Here is a 21,964-nt window from a genome sequence, read left to right as displayed (position 1 = left end):
TTTTTTCTTCACTTCGAACTGCATATTCATCTAGGTGGATTTCTGTCAAGAGCTTTATTTTATTTTATTTCATTTTATTTTGTGAACATATTGTACAGAGGGGTTACAATTACATGGGCAGGATAATGCGTACATTTCTTATCAAGCATTGCAGCCTCCTCCTTTGTTTACCCTTAAGAGCTTTCTTATCTAGGATATGCTCTGCAAAATTCTGGCTACTGATTTTTGCCAGATAATGGAACTGTGTCAGGATGAGGCACTCTGTCTCTCTATCCAACCTGAGTGCAAAATTTCTCTTTGGCCGTCTTCTGTATTATCGTAGCCACTATCTGCAGTCTCAGGAAGTTGTGGCAATGGAAGGAGTGGTCTTACATCTCTTTTGGTGAATGAATTACTTCATGTTTGGAGCTGCAGCTAAATAATGGCTCCTCATTACTTAATACAAGTGCCCTTCCTATGTCATTCTATTGAACATTGCCTAGAAGATGGGGTTATCACATTGCAAAAGCTACAAAATGAGACAGGGTAGCCAAAATTTGGGTTGAGGACTCAAGTTTCAAATTTAGCTCTAGGTTTAGGAATACAAGTTAATTAAACAGATGGACTTTTAGGTTATGAATTAAAACATTTTTTTCATTTTATTTGATTAAATCGATGGTATGAATGAGGTGGTGGATTATTTACCAATAATCTGAATCTGATCACAAACTCACTTAGGGACTACAAATGATTACCAGATTTTGAATGGAAATTTGGGTCTCATTAATGCAAATAAATTGTGCATCTGAGAATTAATGGCTTCAGTTTTCACACTATACTCTCAAACTTTGGTCAGTTAATTTCATTTTGCATTCCATATTTGATAGAAAACATTTGCAATTTATGTCTCTTGATTCTTAACTAATCTGTCTCTAGTCAGAGTTCAGTCTACACTAAGAGGCAAGGGTAGGATGCATAAGTTATCAACTCCAAATTTCTCCCAATTTTGATTTCACTTAGATCAGTAAGTGACCTTTTTTAACTGATTCCATCAGCTTAATATGTGGGAGATGTCCTTTTGGGATCTCAATGAATTTGTGCAAATACTCAAAGATGAAATATGGTTTTACCAAATTCATTGTTCCTCTTATAAGAATATGAATTTGTCATTTCAGGCAATGAAAAAGTTTCCAGCCCTCCTAAGTCAGTATATCACATATTGTCATTTACGAACACATGGACCCAGTGCCAAAACACTCCATATATAAATAGAGTTTAGATAACTGCTGTAGAGATTTATTTATAAAATAAGAAATTCCATGAAAGTTGCCAAGTGAGCTGTCAGAAGAGTCACTACACCACCCAAAGAAAATCATTTTTTAAAGACAGAAACCAAGATTATTAAGGCTAGCAATTGACATTAAGAACAGTAGAAAGAACTATGGCCTTGTTCTTAATGAGAAGGAAAGACTATATACCTACGTTTTTTCTATTTGAAGAAATATAAGGAAAAGGAAGAATCATCACAGAGGTAAATCTGAGTTTGGGGAAGAAAAGATAGTGCATGTAGAGTTTGGAATTGAAAACCTGGCAACAAATTCTAGCCAGATATGGAGTGAAGAGCATTTGCGGTCAGTTTTACCCAGTATAGGTCCTTTCATTCCCTGTATCTCCATTTCAATTCTATTAGACTTAATTTAGTCTTTTAATCTCTTTAAATAGCTAATAGAAAATCTGATTTCAGCCTGTCAGTTTTTTTGATATGTGAGTCCAAGACTATGTATTTTCTTCTCAGTATGGCTTTAACTACTTATCATCCTACATATGATTGCAATTCCTCAAAATTTTTATACAATCTTCTGTATTGCCAGTACATGGTCCATTTTTGCAAATGGTCCACATATGCTTGACAATATATATTCTGTAGTTGTTATATGCAATATGCTTCATGTGTCATTTATATAAATGTTCCATATTATCATTTACATAGTTCTGTTATCAGTCTTCTGCATCTTGTGTTTTTGTCAACTTCTTTAGGTCACTGAAAGAAGTGTAATAATGTTCTATTGTTATTACAAATTCATTTATTTCTTATGGCAGTGCTAAGCAAGGAGCTTGAGTTTCTTGTTGCTGTTGCTGTTATTAAAATGTGAGGTGAAAGCATGAAGATATGTTAAGATTTTTAGGAGACAACAGATTATGGTGTGATGAGTAGTTGAGTTTGAGAGTTAAACTGTAGTGTACAAATTCAGAATTTTACAAACATCAACTTAATTTCAACACATTAGTTTTAGGTACTTTGGTTTCAGGTAAATGAACAAACAGTCCAGTTTTCTTTCTTTTTAAAATTTAATTTAGTTTTATTGTAAAGTTGATGTACAGAGGAGTTACAGTTACATGAGTAATGAGTACATTTCTTGTTGAACAGTATTAACCCCTCTCTTGTTTTCTTCCACTTTCCCTCCCTACAACTCCCCTCTCCCCCCAAGTTGTAAAGTTCATTTCCAACATATTGCTGTTGCATTAGTTCACCTTTTGTCCTTTGTCTTAACTTTTTGTTATTCACCTTTCCTTCCACAAATCAGATAAATGTATATACAAGATGCAGAGTACTAAAATAAAAACAGTGACAATAGGGATAAGAATAAGGGATAATCCAAAGAAGGGAAAATTAATGAAGAAAGAAATATTTTCACATAGTACATCATAAAAAAGAGAAAACTCTTGTTTCAATTTCTTGGAGTTTATTTCAATTAGCATCATTTTGTATGGTCATATGTATGTAGACAGTTATTGTGGTATTGTGATCCTCTGCTAGGACTATCATAGACATATACTAATTATTACAAATGCTGAAAACCATAGAGCCTATATTTCTTTGGCTCTGGCTTACTTCACTTAATATGATTTTTCCAAGTCCTTCCATTTTCCTATGAATGGGGCAATGCCATTCTTTCTGATGGATTCATAAAATTCCATAGTGTATATATATGACAGGTTCTTGACCCATTCATCTACTGAGAGCCATCTGGGTTGGTTCCATATGATCATTTGGGTAAATTCCCAAAAGTGGGATTGCTAGGTCATAGAACTCTATGTGTAGGCTTTTGAGGAACCTCCACACTGCCTTCCAAAGTGGTTGAACCAGTTCACATTCCCACCAATAATACAGTAGCATTCCCTTTTAGCCACATTCCCACCAGTATCTGTTAGTATTTGTTTTCTTGATAATGGCCATTCTAGCTGGAGTGAGGTGGAATCTCAATGTTGTTTTGATTTGCATTTCTTTTATGACCAGAGATGTTGAATATTTCTTCATGAGACTATTGGCTATTCTTATTTTCTCTCCAGAGAAGTCTCTTTTTAATTCTTTGGTTCACTTATTAATGGGGTGGTTGTTTCTTTGAGGATTTGTTTGTGGGGAGTTTAATTTTTTGAGCTTTAAGAATATTTTTGATATGAGACCCTTGTCTGTTGTGTAGTTAGTGGAGACCTCCCAATCTGTGGACTTTCTTAGCTACATCTTTTGCTATGGAGAAGCTCTGCAGTTTAATGTAATCCCATTAATCCAGCCTTTCTTTGATTTGTTGTGTTTCTGAATATTTATTTAGGAAGTTTAGACGTATGCTACGAAGCCCCAGTATATTCTTTATCCCTTCCTGTAATATTTTCAGGATATCTGCCCTTACCTTGAAGTGTTTGATCCATTTGGATTTGATTCTGGTACAGGGTGATATATAAAGATCAAACTTTCGTTTACTACATGTGTTTAGCCAATTCTGCCAGCACCATTAAAGAGGTTGTCTTTATTCTATCTGATAATTTTGGCTCCCTTTTCAAAGTTCCGGTGGCAATAGGTCTGTGGTATCATTTCTGGGTCTTTAATTCTATTCCATTGGTCCTCAAGCCTGTTCATGTGGCAGAACAAAGTTGCTTTTATAACTATAGTTTTGAATAAAGTTTGAAGTTTTGAATTGATATTCCTCCAGCAAAGTTTTTCCTGCTAACAATTGTTTTTGCTATTTCAGGGTCTTCTATTTATTCAATATGAATATTTGAATTGCTTCTTCTATTCCATTAAAGACTTTTTGGGGGCAAAGCATCTCTGGCTCAGACCTATAATCTTAGCTACTCAGGGGGCACAAAAGTCCATGAGACTTTTATCCCCAATAAACCACCAGAAAGTCGGAAGTGGCGCTGTGGCTCAAATGGTAGAGCATTAGCCTCAAGTCTTGAGTTGAGGGACAGTGACCAGACCCAGAGTTCAAGACCCACAACCGACAAAACAATTTTTTTGGGATATTGATGGATATTACATTGAATTTGTAGATAGCTTTTGGAAGTATTATCATTTTTAGAATGTTAATCTTCCCAATCCAGAAACATAGGAGGTTTTTCCATTTCCTTAAATCTACTTTAATTTCTTTTTTCATGTTTTTAAAGTTTTCACTTTAGAGTTCCCTTGTCTCTTTGGTTAAGTTTATGCGTAGGATTTTTTTTTGAGGTTATTGCAAAAGGAGTTGCTTTTCTGATTTCAGCCTTGGTCTTCTCATTGTTGGCATACAAAAAAGCTACTGATTTTTGTGAGGTAATTTTATACTCTGCTACTTTGATAAAGTTTTGGATCAGCTCAAGTAACGTAGGAGGGGAATTTATGGGGTTCTTTAAATACAAGGTCATGTTATCCTCAAAGAGGCAGAGTTTTACTTATTCTTTCATATTTAGATCCCCTTTATGTTTGTCTCTTGCCTTACTGCTCTGGCTAGGAGTTTCAATACTGTTTTGTAGAGGGGTGGAGAGAGCAGACATCCTTGTCTCATTCCTGATTTTAGAGGAAATGATTTGAACTTTTCATCATGAAGCATAATGCTAGCTGTAGCATTTGTTATATAGCCTTTGTTATATTGAGGAATGTTCCATGTATTCTTAGTTTCTCCAGAGTTTTCATCATAAAAGGGTGATGGATCTTGGCAAATGCTTTTTCTGCATCTGGAGGGATGATCATGTGGTTCTTTTCCTTGTTCCTATTGATGTGTTGATTTATATTAATTGAGTTATATTGAACCAGCTTTGTATCCCTGGAATGAATCCCATTTGGTGAATTTTTTGATTTATTGTTGAATTTGGTTGGCCAGAATTTTATTAAGAAGTTTTGCATCAATATTCATTAAATAAATGAATTAAAATAAAAGGTCTACAGTTCTCTTTTTGATGGATCCCTATCTGGTCTGGGGATGAGGGTTATACTAGTCTCACAGAAAGTGTTTAGCAGTGATCTTTCTATTTCAATTTCATTGAAGAGTCTGAAGAGTATTGCAGTGAGTTCTCCTTTGAAGACCTGAGAGAATTTGTCTATGACTCCTTTTCATCCTGAGCTTCTCTTGGACGGGAGATCTTTTATTGCCATTTCTATTTCAATACTTGATTGTGTTTACTTAGTTGGTTTAAATCTTCTTGGTTTTGTGTGGGCATAACAATATTTGCTACAATTTTTTTTTCACTTCTTCCAGATTCCTCAAATTCGTCAGCATACACATTTGAAAAGTACTCCTTTATAATGTTCTGAATCTTGGTGGGGTTTTTTTTTGTTTTTGTTTTTTGTTTTGTTTTGTTTTTTCTGCCATGATGTTCCCATTCTCATCTCTGGTTTTATTATTTGGGTGTGTTCTCTCTCAGATTTACTAAGAATCTGTCAATTTTATTAATTTTTTCAAAGATCCAACTCTTTGTTTTGTTGATCCTTGCTATTTTTTATGGACTCTAATTCATTTAATTCTGACAATTTTAATCACTTGTTTCCATCTACTTGTTTGGGGTTTGGCTTATTGTTCATTTTCAAGGAGCTTAAGGTGTATCTTAAAATTGTTTGAGCTTTTTCCAATTTGTCTATGGAGACACTCAAAGCTATAAATTTTCCTCTGAGTACTACCTTTGCTGTGTCCCAGGGGAGCTAGTATTTTGTGTGCTCCCTCTAATCTACTGTCAAGACTTTCTATGTTATTTCCCTTCATTCTAATTTGTCAGCTTTGATGCCTCCATCAAAACTGTTTTAGATCATGTATGGACATCTTTAAATCCTTGATTTGATTTTCAGTGTTCCTTTCCTTCAGTTGGAATTCATGCATCTTTCTATTTGTGGATTTCATGAATTCTTCTATTAATCTAAGGTTAGCTTCATCACATTCATTCATAGCCATTTGCAGGCCTTCAATCTTTTTATTCACCTGTTTACCAGTAGTGTTTGTAGAGCATTTTAAGAGTTGAGGGAGTTGAAGTTCTTTGACTTGCTATTTTTCTTGTGTTTCTATGGCTAGCTCTGCCCATTTGGAAATAAAAGTAAATCCAATACTATACCAGAACATACTTTTAAGTCACAAACCAACCCATAGCCTTGTAGTTGCACAGACTTTAGAGGTTCATAATCATAGATTTGTATTTTAACTCTCTCTCTTTTTAGAATATGAAAGCAATTCCAATACTACCATGGAACACCATTTTATAACAAAAACCAACCTGGAGCCCTGTAATTTCACCAATTTCAGAGGTTCAAAATCATAGATAGGCATTCCCCTGTCTCTCTCTCTTTTCCTTTGTCAGGGGAGGGGTATTGTGATTTGGGACTTGGGATTATATACAGTTTCAATCAGTAAAAAAATCTGACATGAGTTTTAAATCAATCTGAGCAAAAATTGTAACATGATGAGCCACTTTGACACAGTCAAAATGGATAAAGATACAGTCACCTCAACAACAAATAACTAGGGATCAATGGACCAAAGAAAACAAAAAAAGGATTGAAGAACCAGAAATAAAGAAAAATGAGTTGAGGTGAAAATAGAAGAAAGGTTAAGAGATAGAATGAAAAATAGAAGGAGGAGAAAAATAAAGAGTATAGGAATGTAGAAAAAGAAAAGGACTAAGGAAGAAAACTAATACTTAAATTCAGAGAAAAAAATACAAGTAGAGAAAAAATTAAAATTATATAATAATAATAATATTTAAATTAAAAATCCTAAGGTTGAAAAATAGAAAATTGAGTAATCAAAATATTGCCTGAATTAAGTATGCACACAATTAAGAAAGAATCCTAATAATCACTGTAGGCTGTGGATCTAGGAATAAACAGGACAATGATGAAGAAGAAACAAATGGGAAAAAATAGACAAAACAAAAAATAAAAATTAAACTTAGAAAAAATTCTTCAGTTTTGTGTTTCCCCTGTGTCTGCTATTCAGTCTCCTGATGGAGCCTTTCTTAGTTTTGTGTCTCCCCTATGTCTGCTATTCAGTCTCCTGATGGAGCCTTTGATTTCCTTGTGGTGATCAGTTTTCCCTGTGCCTCAGTTCGTTTCTCAAATCAATTTGAGCAGGCAGAAAAAAAGTTTTGCCTTACAAACTTGGGATCTTTGTGTCCCTCCTCCAAAACTAACTTAGTATGAGACCGGATGTGCTTTTTGTGCAACGCAGGAAGGAGGTGGCTGGTTTCTGTAGGTTGGAGTCTCTACAAGTGAGCTTGAGTGTTGGTAGGATTGCAGTGTGTCTGGAAACAGTGGCCTTCCCAGAGGGAAGAGGGACTCTCTTTTGGCCCAGCCTGGAGGCATTTTTGGCTTTTATGATCGACTTTTTTTTTCTCCAGTGAGATTTTATAGACCTTTGGCTTTTTAATTCTTGCAGCAGTAATGCTGCAGGGTTAGCTGCTGTATGACTGGAATGTCTTTGTTCCTTGCAGAGGGGCAGGGCTGCCTCTCACTGTGCCTACCCAGGTAAAGTTGTCCGTCCCTGAGAGAAGCTTTCTTATCCTGGCCAGAGCAACATTCCCCTGGGGAAATCTGATTCTCACTGATCAGATTCCTTTGCCCTGTTATAAAAGGTGCTGCAGCCGCTGCTTCTCTGGCCCTAGTTATATGCTAGCTGCTCTGGCTATATGCCAGTATCAAAGATGGCGTTTTCCTTGCGTGGGGCAGGAGGGCTACCTTCCAGAAGCTGCTCTGTGAAAAGGAATGAGGATGTCTTTTGTGGAGTACTCACTCTTTCCCTTGGTTTTTCCATCTGTGGCCATCTATGGGCAGCAGAATGTGATTTCTGCTTCTGGTCATCAAGTTCACACTGCAAATGAGTGAAAAGCCATGTGCATTCTGACTCTGGTGTCTTTTTCCTGGCTATGTCTGGCTGCCACCGAGGCCACGGCCACTGCAGTTTGTGTTCAAATCTGTCTTCTTAAGCAAGCTGCTTGCATTCTTCCTTTCTGGCCAAAATCTCTGTACCATTACAACTCACTTGGTGTGATTCTCTAGCCATGGACTTCTCACTGGGACACTAAAACTTGTTTCTTGGAGAGAACTGTTGTTAGATCCCAGCTGCAACTCCTACATCTTCCCAAGATCCTCTGCCCCAATTTTCTGTGTGTGTGTGTGTGTGTGTGTCTGTGTGTGTGCGCTCGCGCGCACGAGAGTGTGTGTTTTTGAAACAGTTTTGTTATATTGCCTAGGCTGTTTGCATATTTCTAGAATTTTAGATTTCTGATTAATTTCTCATGTTGCTGGGATTATAAATATGCCCTAAAGCATCAAGCATCTAGTACAGAGTTTATAAAACTTTTATATTGTATCATACATAAAAAGAACGGCTCTACAAAACCATTTAACAAAATGTGGTAGTAAAGACATACATAGAATAAAATATTTATTTAAACACAAGCAAAGGGTTCTTGTTTAACAATGAATATTGTAATCATTATATAAGCTTTAATCAAAATACCTTTTTCTTAATAATGTAAATCAATTATTAGTGTAAAATTAATAAAATTGGCAAACTCATATTTTAATGTTATGCAATTCATATAATTAAAGAGTAAATTGTGTAATTTATTTTTACTAAGATGAGGAAAAATATTACAGACCAGAAACTTTATACATTGAAATGAAATACTCTGTCTCCAGTAATAATTAGAACCAGCACTATTAAGGCTTATCAATAGCATAGAATACTTTGCTTGTTATCTCTGCTGAGAAGTGACAACCAACAAATGATAACAGAAAACAGCAGTGGCAGAGGGAGAAGGGTCTCTTATTATTTGCTAATTCAATTTTCAATTGCATTTATTTTTCTATAACCAACCAATAGAATGACAGAAATAGGAATATTGTAATAGAAATCAGAAATTTGCTCCAAATTTCTTTCTTTTAATTTTTTGCTACTAATATGAAATAAAGCACATGCTGACTTCTGGCTATACTCTGTATTTCAGTTTATCTCTTTTTAAAATAAATGGTGAACCCTATTGCATACTTTGTTGAACAAATTAAAAAGAAGTTGGATTTGAAAATAAAATGCCATCTTTTTGTTATCTTATTTATGAGAATTCCCATAGTATAGGAATTTTATTTTAAAAAATAAAATTTTATTTTACAAAATAATGACTTCTTTAAATAAACTTTCTTAAATATGCAACTCAGGTCCTAGGAGACAAAGTCAACCTGTTAAGTAATTTAAAATTTTTGAATTCTTTGTTCCCTTCATAATCTTTGACTAAGATTTTTCTGACTCTAATTTTTTTTAAAAAAGGATTAATTCATAAAAGCAATTTGATTCTATAAGGGACCAACTGGTTAGCAATTCTGAAGTAGAAGCTTGGTCAGAACTAAGTCAGTGGTGCCTGGGCAACAGCTGTTCATTTTGATGGCTTTTCCTTGTGAAACATGAAAACAGTTGAAATCTTCTTATTCCATTTTGGTGATGGTTGTCTTTATTTGATTTACTATTTATTAATTTTTCTTTGGTTTTTCAAACTTAGACCTTTCTACCTTTTAAAGATGTTCCCTGGTGTTCTATAATACAAGAATCCTTTATTTACACTTTTCAAATTATTATTTTTACATATTCAGAAGTACAAATGGAAATCCTGGAGTACCTGGCACATCTAGAGGTGCTTTATGGCTGACTAAGGCACTATGGACAAATGATTGTACAGTAACCTGCCTACCACACAAATGGTTTGTGCCTTTTCCAACTGACAATACATTTCTTAAAAATGATGATATGAATGACATATTTTCATTCAGCACATAAATAAAATTGAAATGTCACAAGATTGCATAAACTGGTGTTCTTCCACTGGGGTATGAAGGTCATTTCCTTCATAAATACAGAAATCTCCCACATTTAAATATGGATGTGCAAATGTATGTAACATAATACAGTATGTTTATACTTTATACATTTTAATGAAATATTAAACAGGCTTTTTTTGAGTTCGTAATATAAATTGTGGTAGAGGTCACAGTAGCAAAATGAATGATATTGTTTGGCAAAGCCTGATATTTCTTTTAGAACTTAGGAATAAATTGAGCAATTGTGAAAATAATCTAATTATAGAATTTCCTATTATTATGATCCCTTTTTTTCCATTTTTACCCTTTCCCTGATTTAGTATGAAGAAATTCAGTTCCTTATATATGTGCCTCTCCCTTTGTCTTATCAGGTAAGAGATAAGTTGCTTATAAAGGATTTTTTCTCAGGTGAGAAGATGTCCTATTGAAGAAACAATGTAGATGTCTATTTCTCCCTCATTTCTTTATATTAAGGAGTTTCATGGCACAGTAGGTATAAAATTAATAGCCAGTTTACATAACATTTGCAATGAACTGTCAGGTAAAAAAAAAGCTCTCTAGATTGTGTGACTTTGCAATTGAAGAAACAAAACTATAAACTTTTATTCTTGACTTGCATCACTGCCAGCATGTTGTCTAAAACATCTGCTCAGGTAATATGTCATATGCAATAGCCTGTGCAGGTTAGGGCAGTACATAATAGAAGTAAATGTATTTTTTAAATGCCAGGTTTTAAAGGAAGACAGGCCTGCTTGGTATCTCATTATAAGTGAAATGACTTTTCATGTCATCTCATCAGAAGTCGTGCAGCTTTGGGAAGGGTTTCAAAGGTCAACATCCACAACTCTTTATTCTTTACTCATTCACTATTTTCTCATGAGAGGAAATGTGAGAAGACTATTTTCTAAGTGGGCTTTCATTTCCTCTAACAAATGGAAAAATCATTGCTCTGATTTTCTGTATATGCCAACAATCCTTCAATTTGGTATATACTGTTACCAGAAGAACAGAACATCACAGGGGAAGAAAGTAAGTCTAAGCTCATTCCTTCCTTACTTTCAAAAATGTTTGATGGGAAAAGTCACATCTACAATAATTCAAGTAAACTACAGACCATCCCTCTAGGTGATTGTATGTTGTATTTTGAACTGGAAGGTATTGGCTCTATGAAATGCATTTCTTCTTTTCTTTTTATGCAGGTACTGGGGTTTGAACTCAGGATGTCCTATTCTCACCTGGCGTTTTCAGTCAAGGCTAGTGCTATACCATTTGAGCCATGCCTCCACTTCTGACTCTCTGCTAATTAATTGGAGATAAGAGTCTCTCAGACATTTCTGCCCAGGCTGATTTCAAACCATGATCCTCAGATCACAACCTCCTGTGTAGCTAGGATTACAGGTGTGAGCCACCAGCACCTGACTTGGAAAAAGGTTTTTCATTCTTTCCATCAACACATCTCTACAATCCCTGACTAAACTAGTTTAAAAAGCAATGTTGTTTCACCCAATAGGAAACAAATGTTCCAGCCTTCTTTCAGTGATCAATTTTCTCCTCCACTCAATGGTACCATTTTATTGAGCCTATCCTATAGGGTAGGCCAATTCTTTACTGGACATTCAAGAGTGAACAAGGTGATCTGTTCCCTTATCTAGAGAGTAAGTAAACAAATGTAAACAACAGTCACTGTACGCTATAAAAAGTAAAAAAATATGAATAGTATACTAAAGTTGTTAGTTTGACTACTCTCATATCAAGTCTTCATTTGTAAACTCAGAGAAGAAAGGAAAGAAAAGAAGTTGACTTGATAGAAGGTTCCTAGCTGACAAAGGCTAGGCATTGACTTGCAGAACAGCTTATCCCATGGAAGTAAAGTGTGCTGGTTGAATTAATCAGCATCTCTCTAGCTTTGTTCAGTTTCTTTCTTTTTGGTGCTGGAGATCAGACCCAGGGCCTCAGTTATCATAAGCACATATATATACTCCATCACTGAACTCTTCCCTTACCTTCTGAATCACTGTTGAAAGATTCTCTTTATCTGTCACTATCTTTTCACCCCCTAAATCAGCTTCCTTCACTGTACTAACTGCTGGTCTGGTACAATATAATTAAGACTGTCCAGTATTATTTGCAAACTAGATTGTCTAAATTTCCACTGTGGTGTACTTCTCCTTCCCGTTTAGACTGCTATATTCCCTAATGTTTTCCCTCAAGTACCTGCTGGATCAGTAGCTATATAATTCAATAATATAGCCCAAGATAAACTGTAAATAGCAGAGTGGTTTTTAATAGGTTCATTCTATCAAAGGCTTCCCATTGCTCAGTATCAATGAAGGTTAATAATGTCCACATTCCTGAAATTATGGCAGAGACAATGGGAGAGTTATCTCAGACAAAAGGGGCCATGAACGTTTGCACAGAGTGAAGCTACCAGTGAGCAACTGCCTGCTCCTACAAGTCCTGCTACACTGATTGAGAATTTATTGAGAATTATCTGGAGCATGACAAACCATTCTGCATCTGATGAGAGAACACAACATGCATCCCACAGTCTCACCTGTGAGTAGCCTTGTCAAAGACATTTATCCTAATTTTGATGAAGTTCTTAGATCAAACTTCCAGGTTATGGAAAACACAGAAGAAAGAGGAACAAAGCCATGAGGAAACAAACCATCAGAGAACTCAAAGATGAGCCACTCTAAAAGAGTGCCAGAGAGCCAATGGATTATTTATGCATAAAAGAAATTTAAGAGGCTAAGTACTACAGCATCCCATTATCCTTGAAGGGTTCTGGTTTTACTTTACTGAAGAAATGACTATGAAAAGTACTTTGAAAACAATTGCTGAAATCTGACTAAGGGCTCAGCAATACAAGGTAGTTTTGAATTACTATTTGTATCATTGATTGTAATGGCATCCAATTTATGGAGGACAGTGCTGATGTATTTTCCTTTTGAGAAACATGCTAAAGACTGTAAAATGGTTCAACAAGTAGAAAAATGTTAACAGTTACGTTTTATTTTTCAGTACACTTAATATTTTGAAAATTAAAAGTGTCTCAGTGGATTAAAATTTTGTGTTTTATTTTATTTTTTGGCAATACTTGGATTTCTTTTAAACTTAGGACACCATTCTGCCACTTGAACCACACCACTAACTCCATTCTCTTTCCTACATCCCCTACATTTTTTTGTTTTTTAGTTTATTTTTCACAGAGCGTCTCACTTTTCTTCCCTAGTCAGCCAATGTGTTGTGATTCTCCTATCTATATCTCCCATGTAGCTGGAATTAAAACATAACCACCACACCCAGCTTATTTGTTGAGATGAAGTCTCACTAACTTTTTACCCAGGTTGCCCTCAAGATGTGGTGCTCCCAACCTCTGCCTCCTGAATAGTTAGGATTACAAGTATGAGACATCATACCTGGCTTGTTGTTAATTTTTATAAACAGAATTGTTTCTTTTTAACAGCAAAATTCTTTATCCTGAAGAAATTTTAGCACAAGAAGCTTCAATTACCTAGAAGTCTGGATACAATCCCTCTAGAAATCCATAATGTCTACATAGCCAAGTTAACCTACAAATGTAAGATATTTCTCATCTAGAATTGCTGTGAAATTTTCTGCTCTGAAAAGTAGAATTTGCAGGATATAATGGAATTGTTTCTTACTGAATTTAGGTCACTCATAAATAATTAATCATGTGACCTTAATAATAGAACAATTGCTTAGGACTGAGTTAGATAAGTGCTGACATATGCTGTGAAATGATCTTCCAGTCTTCCTGTATCTATGCTAATAGTTCTTTTGTTTTCCTTTAATCCTTTCTATAGGAGGTGTGTGTTTTGGGCCAAGTTAGGATCTGGGTTACAGAAATGGATGTTCAAGAGCTGTATGAATTAGAGTAGGAAGGACTTAAGCAAGCATCCTTATCATTCATGAGAGGGTTTTTCTTTAATAGTACATTTGGGGATGGAAAAACTGATTCTGAAACCTCTGGATATTGATCCAATCTCCAGTTTCCAGTGACAATGAGATGAGTGATGGAAACCAGCATTTGGGAACAGAGAGAAGAAAGCTTCCAGGAAGAACAAGACATAAGAAATGTCCAGCTTCCCTTTGGGTGTGGAGAAGTCTGATGAAGGGGTATTTCTTTAATTGAACTTGAAAAATAAAAAGCAACTATCCAAACAGGTGTATGCATTCTCAGATACTGAGGGTATGTGTTAAACAAAGATAGTGATGCCTCTAGAAAAGAGAGCAAAGAGTCACATGAGGGATCAGTTTTAATAATAAAGATAACACTGAGAGCAATAGCTATCGATTATACTTGTCTATTGTCAGTAAGACAAGAGTAGTCAGTGTCAGATATCACTACTCTCTTCCCTTTTACTAGACTTGAAATAATAAAATAAAGTAAAATAAGTAAGAAAGAAGTTTAACATTCAACCTAAGACTGAAAAGCTTCAAACTCCTGCTTCACCATGTACCAGGTGAGCCACTTCTGGGAAATTAAATTTCATATGTTCTACGTTCCCTAAAACAACCTCAATGTGTTGTTGTGAGATGAAAATGCACTAACACATTTAGAATCATGTCTGAGTCTGTAAGTGTATAATACATATTAGTAATTTTTAAATTATTACCTGTTTAGCTAGCTGTGAAGGCATTTATGTTGCTTGATCAAATAAATCATTTTATGAAGGAGCTTCAAGGAGTTTTCTAATTTGCTCATAAAAATTTCTTTTGGAGCCAGGACCTGTATCCTAGCTACTCAAGAGGCTGACATCTGAGGATCATGATTCAAAGCCAATCCAGACAGAAAAGTGCATGTGACTCTTATCTCCAATTAGTCAGCAAAAAGCCAGAAGTGGAAGTGTGGCTCAAGAGATAGAGTGCTAGTCTTAAACCAACAAGCCACATGAGACTGCAAGAACCTCAATTTGAGCCCCAGTACTTGAACACATACACACACACACACACACATACGCACACATACACACACATACACATACACACATATACACATACACACATACACACATATACACATACACACATATACACATACACACACCACACACACATACACAAACACACACATACACACATATACACATACACACACATATACACATACACACATACACATACACACACCACACATATATACACATACACACATATACACATACACACATATACACATACACACATATATACATACACACATACATACACACAAATACATACACACATTCTTTTGGACATTATAAATAGAATGGTGCACTAGAAATACTATTTAAATGTCAAAGATATTTAAACAGATTGGTGCCTGAAGAGAATAATGAATAAAAAAAAGTAAGTATAAAGTCCCTGCTGACCATTCAATTATGGCTCCTTTTGTGATTTAGAAGGTAAGATGTGCTAGCTATGTCAGCTCTGGCTACCTCATAGGATGCTGGAATCATCTAGAAAGCTAATTCCCAGACATCCATCAACCCTAATGGTGTGCAAGCACAGTGCCAGAATATCATATATACAATTCTATTTGATCTTCCTATCTAAATAGCTACCTATAATTCTTTCCTTGTGGTATAATTTTATTTTATACTCCTTAAAGAAGGAGGAAAACTATATGAATTAAGGTTAAATGTCAGGGAAAAGGGTTTGGTGAGGGTTCTGTGCTGACAACTCTTTAAAAGTAAGCCTTCTTTGTAAGGTAGAGAGTGAGTCTGTGGAACTTATGTACTTTGAGCACTCATATAGTACTAAAAAAAACCCCATCTATTTGAGAGCCAATTTGTAATTACTCAAGTCCTTCATTTTAATCTTTACTAGGTTTTGTCCTTAATCTTTCTCCCATCTATGTACATAGGGTGGATGGAGGGTCTGGAATAAGGGGATAGGGAGGGGATAAAAAGGATAGGGAGAGATTTGTAAACTGTTTCAGTTTGTTAATGTTATAGCCAGATGGAAGGAAAAAGTTCTATAGTTCTATGACCCAGAAGGGATACATTATTTAATTCAAATTACCTATGAGAGAGGTTTATGCCAAGGCATAGTGACACATTCTTTAATTTCAGCACTTGGAAGGTGCAGACAGGAGGACTACAAGTTTAAGGCCAACTTAGGCTAAACAGCAAGATTTTGTCTATAAACAACAGATGATAGAAAGAAAAAAGAAAGGAAAGAATGAAGGAAAAAGAAAGGAAAGAATGAAGAAAAAAGAAAGAAGGAAGGAAGGAACGAACGAACGAAGGAAGGAAGGAAGGAAGGAAGGAAAGAAAGAAGGAAGGAAGGAAGAAGTTAAAGTTAGGCAAATAGATAACTGATAGATAAGGGATAAATGACAGATTGGTGATGGATAGATACAGATAAAATCAAGACATTGCTTTGTACTTCATAAAGAATTACAATTACTATTTTTCTATTTAAAATAAATTTTAAAAAGAAAAAATTCTGCATAGGAAATTCATGGGATCTCTCCAGCTCTCCCTTATTTTTCCCCTATTCTGTCTCTATCATCCATTCTGGCCTGATTGGGAAAGGTGCTTGAATATTAAATCTGTAAGAAAAAATATATACATATACATAAGTTCTTTCTTCTTAACTGAATGCCAATATCTTAACCACAAATGACACCTCCCCAGTTCTGTGTTAACCGATTATAAGAAACAGTGTGTTCTATTTGTAGTACCCTTTAGAGCATTAACACAAGTGCTATGAAATAATGACTGAGCATTTTTGGAGCACTTCATTTCATCAACAAAAGTGCCCATACAGCCACCACTGCTCAATTCAAATCCCACCAACCTGACATGGTTTTCATTATTATAATGTCAACTTCTCAGGAGCAGAATGGAAGAAATCAAAGTTATCACCAATTCATGGGTGTTTGAAAGTGGCCATCTCTCTTTCCATTCTGCCAGTGTGAAAAGCACTAATGACCCGGCCAGTCTCCACTGCTTTGCCTTTGTTCTCATGTGTGCTTCCTGCAGATGCAAAGAACAGCTGGATCCTGTCCTCACTTTGTCTTTTTCACCTTAGAAAGAACTTCCATTAGCTTTCTGATCCAAAGCTTGGGAATACACACATCCACTTCCAAAATACACTAAAAGCTTCAATATCTATCTCCCAGCTTAATTCTTTTCTCTTTTTAAAAATCTTTTTAATGTTCTAAGGGCCTCAAACATCATAAATGCACCCAGTGTTGTAGTTTTTATTAATAATCTTGTCCACATTCATAATTCAGGCCCCTCGACCCAGAAAACTGAGAAGAAGGCATTTTTATTATAATATATACCACAAAGAGGTGAGAGAGAGGGGTTTTGATGCTCATTTCAGAGGAGCTGGCATAATACTTATGCAGAATGCCCTGTACCATTACCAGTATGCACATCAATTATATGCCTTAGATGGGATTCCACATATGGTCACTAGGCTCAGATAAAGCCTGGGCCTTCTTGATAATTCTGATGCCCCAGTGGGATCCCTAGTATCCTTGTTCTATGGCTTGAATATTCACTGGTGCCTGAAGAAGAGTGTAAACAGTAATACTCTATATCTCTCATTGTACCGGAAGGGGAAGATTGGGAAAAAAATACACAAAACATCACGATGGTTTTATTTTGGATGGCAGAGAATGTTTTTTCTAACTATATCAACAATCATATGTGATATATATAGCACATATATATAAAGAACAAATGTTATACACAACAATATTTTTGTATTCACATCTATATAATTCCCAAAACTATACTATATTTTTGTTCAAAATTTAATTTGAATTAACTGACCTTATAATTATATTGTTTAATATACATGGACACATAAAGGATATACATACATATATAGATATATAGTATGTGAATATATCTGATGTGTCTGAATATATAAAACTATAGTGTGCTGGGTGTGGTGATTCACAGCCGTCTTTCTAGCAACTTAAGAGGTGAGGTAGAAATTGGATGGGTCATAATTTAAGGCTAGGCTGAGAAAAATTAGAGATACTTCATCTCAATCTAAGCTGAGCCTGGTCATGTGGTACTGTGGTACCCCTTCCTTGGAAGATTTTAGGTAGAAGCATCATAGTCTGAAATAGCCCATGCAAAAATATGAGTCTCTATCTGAAAAATAACTAAAATAATTGGGCTGAAGGTGTAACTCAGGTGGTAGATTGTCAATCTAGAAAGTTCATGTCCTAGAGTTCAAACTTCAGCACTGCAAAAATGTTATCCTTTCAAATTAGACCTGATAAGAACCAAAAAAAAAAAAAAAACAGAATCAGGTGGTCAGAAAAAGCTCAGGGTCTTCTTTGACTTTTTAAAAATATTGCTAACTTTTTATCAGAAAACTATATACAACAAACTCAACAAAAATGGTAGTTTGCCTAACAAATGTACAAGTGAAAAAGTTGGTCCTAGTCATCTTAATAAAAGGCTGATGCAACAACGAGAAGTATAAGTTGTCATGTCCAAAACGAGCTTCACAACGGTCCGGGGAGGGGGGTAAGGGGGGAGGAGGAGAAGGGTTGGGATTGGGGGGGAGGGGGGAGGCTGGGAAGGGATGTGAAGGGTAAACAAAAGGAGGAGGCTGCAATGCTTGGTAAGAAATGTACGCATTATCCTGCCCATGTAATTGTAACCCCTCTGTACAGTAGGTTCACAAATAAAATAAAATAAATAAATAAAAAGAAATTCTTACTTGAGATCATGATGGGGAAAGGTTAATAAGGTTTTCAGTTGCCTTCTCAACAATGAAGTAAAAATGACTATTCTTATTACTGACTGCTCCTTTTTTATTTTTATTATCCTTTTTGTCTGTGCCTTTTAGATACTCACAATTAAATATTTGTGCAAATGATTCCTTTAGGCAATGCAGGAATTTATGCCTCTTTCCATATTTAATACCCTGATATGTATTAAATGAGCCTTTCCACAGAAAAGAGAATAGAGTCACAGATTTATATAAATAAACAAGCAAACAATTAAATTTTGGTGTAGTTAGTGCCTTGGGTGCTTCTGAAGGGTTAGGCAGAAGATTATAAATAGCATTCAAGCTAGAACTGTGCATGTAGGTCTTGATGGAGCTCAAGACAAAGAAGTACAGACACACATGCAGACATTCATACTCAAAGAGATAAAGAAGAGCAACTTCAGCCTCTGTTTCTTGGTCCAAAAGAGAAGAGGGCAACAGAACAGGGCACCCTAGGACAGAGAAGTAGCAAGAGGCTTAGCTATCCAACTGATTTTCTAACATTAATAAATAGAACTCATGTGTAAGAAAGGGATGTGAATCTGTGACTGTAGCCAAGTCACAGATGATCTTTCTGTTGTCCATAGGAGAGTCATATTCAATTGTGCTGCCATCTTTCAGAAGGGAAGAGAGAGAGAGAGAGAGAGAGCAGGTCCTGGGCTTGAACTCTGGGCCTGAGCATGCTCCTTGAGCTTTTTTCCTATACTACTTGAGCCACAGCTCCACTTCCAGTGTTTTAATGGTTAATTGGAGATAAGAGGCTCATAGACTTTCCTGCCCAGACTGAGTTTGAACCAGTAGCTAAGATTATAGGCATGAGCCACAGCCACCAGCCCTTCTGCTTATTTTCTTAATAAATAAAATAACCTTCATAAAATAAAGTCAATTAAAATGTTGCTACAATGCATAAAACTGACTTTTACTCACGCTGTATTACCCAGATTTCTTTTCTTTTTTTCTGATAGCATGTAGCAGCATGAAGCTGGTGTCTTCCAGTTGTGAACAGAGAGGTCAAATGTGCATGAGACAGAATGTGCGTCAGTGCATTCAAAAGCATGAACTAAGTCTATGTACTGTTGTCTGAAATCCTTCAAAGATACCATGTTAAGTCAAGGAAATAAACATTTGTAGCTCATCCCATGAATAAAAGATAAAACAAAAGTTTAACCATCTACATGGGTAGTTATATAACTATGGTCATATATATATATATATATATATATTATGCATGTATAAGACAGATATACCTAAATAGATAGAAAAGATCTAAAAGTTTCTCCTACTATTGGTGTGTTGCATTAGAATGGTAGGTTAGCTAGAGTTGATAAAGCACTACTAATATAGCACTAGTAGTTAAGTTCTGGAGTTTTTCCATTTGGGTTTACTCTTTGAGTTATACCCTTTATGGCTCTTTTGTCTCAAGACATAAGAAAGCTGTAGACATCTTTACAACATTATCCTAGTTGTCATTGACTGAACACTCCACGGTGACTTCATAAAAAAAAGTGTTCTATAAAATTTAAGTAGCTATTAAGGCAATTAAGATGTTCTATGTTCAAATAAGTTTGGGAACACCAGCACTGAAAAGTTAACCTTCTTTCTTTCTTGTAGAATTTCTCTGATTTTGGATATCCTAATGAGAATGGGACTCTTCAAAGAAATAATTATGTAAAGTATTGCCTAAACCTGTATATCATTAGCTAATGGGACTAGCATTCTGCTCAATACTTTATAGTTACTTTACTTTTTCTAAAACCCCAGTGAAATTTTTAAAACTGAATGAACTTTTCATAAACATGAGTGGATTTTTATAGAATTCAATTGTCTTTTTCCCAGTATAACACATTTTATGATTTCTTGATTTTTTCTTGCTTTCCTGATGTATTAGATCCCAAGTCTCTGGATAAAACCAGGTTTAGAAGAATGTGTGTGTGGCTGGTTTTTAAACAATTGCTTACACTCAAAGAACTCATCATGCATGGTAAAAATTCATCCGTGTAGGCAAGGACTTAATCTACTGCAAATGACAAATCAACAAGGTAGCTTTGGAGTTTGGTGGTGAGAAGAACAAGAGTCTCTACGTGCTTTCCAGCCAAGCCCAGGTTGCCCTCTCCCTTGGGACAGCTCTGAAGACCATGGCCACACAAGTTCTATTAATCGCCACCTGCAGAGCAAGCATTTGTGTTTAATTGAGTTCAGGGTCAGCAAACTAGATTCATGGATTCAGTATGTTCAATCTAAAAATACAAGCCATTGTTAAAAGCCAGTGCATTGTTAATAAACAGGAGAACAATTGTCTGGGAACCTTCAGAAACTAGGTTTGTAGGGTTTTGTGTTCTACTCTAAACAAAACTTTGGAAATGGAACTTTAGAAAAGGAAATTGGGAGCCATTATTTACCATATTACATTCAAACATGAAATTTGCAATTTAATGAGTTAAAAGACAGTTGTATGCCTGTTGTGAAAGCAAGAATGATTCCAAATAAAAGGCCCTGCATTCATTTATTTCATCTTTATCATTTATTTTTGTAAACTGCTCAAGCTATGCTTTATTTATGGCAGCTTGTCCACATATAATCCTCTGCAGTTTAGAAAAGTACATTTTGCATTTTGCATTTTCACCCCAACTTTATAAATTGCATTGATTTATTTCTGTCTCTTAAGCCTAAACCCATTTATTACAACAACAAAACATCCTCGTATTCTGGTGATCCAGGAACAAAGTCTACCCGCTTACTATGTAGGAAGCTCTGACAGATGGCCAAATGGGGTGATAGCTTTGATTTTAATGTGTCTTAAGAGAGTAAATGAAGCAGAGGCAACCTTCATCTCCTGTGAAAAGTTGGATTTTTGTGTGGCTTATCGGCAACACTGAGGTGCAATTCTCCCAGCACTTCACTGATTTTCCACTCAACCATGACCAGTCGGATGGCAAAAAGCAGGGTCAAGGAATTTTCAAAGTTGTTTTGTTTGGTTTTGTATTTTTTTTCCTGTTTGTTTGAAAGAATCCAAACAGAATTGCTGACATGCACTCAGTTAGGGTGTGCTGGTACAAAGTCAGTATGGGTTTCACAGGTTATGAATTTTTAATTTTACATAAAATGGCATGGTTTTGTCCA

Source organism: Dipodomys ordii, unplaced genomic scaffold, assembly GCF_000151885.1.
Source record: "Dipodomys ordii isolate 6190 unplaced genomic scaffold, Dord_2.0 Scaffold9, whole genome shotgun sequence".
NCBI classification, from domain to species: domain Eukaryota; kingdom Metazoa; phylum Chordata; class Mammalia; order Rodentia; family Heteromyidae; genus Dipodomys; species Dipodomys ordii.
Note: the sequence above shows the minus strand (reverse complement) of the source record.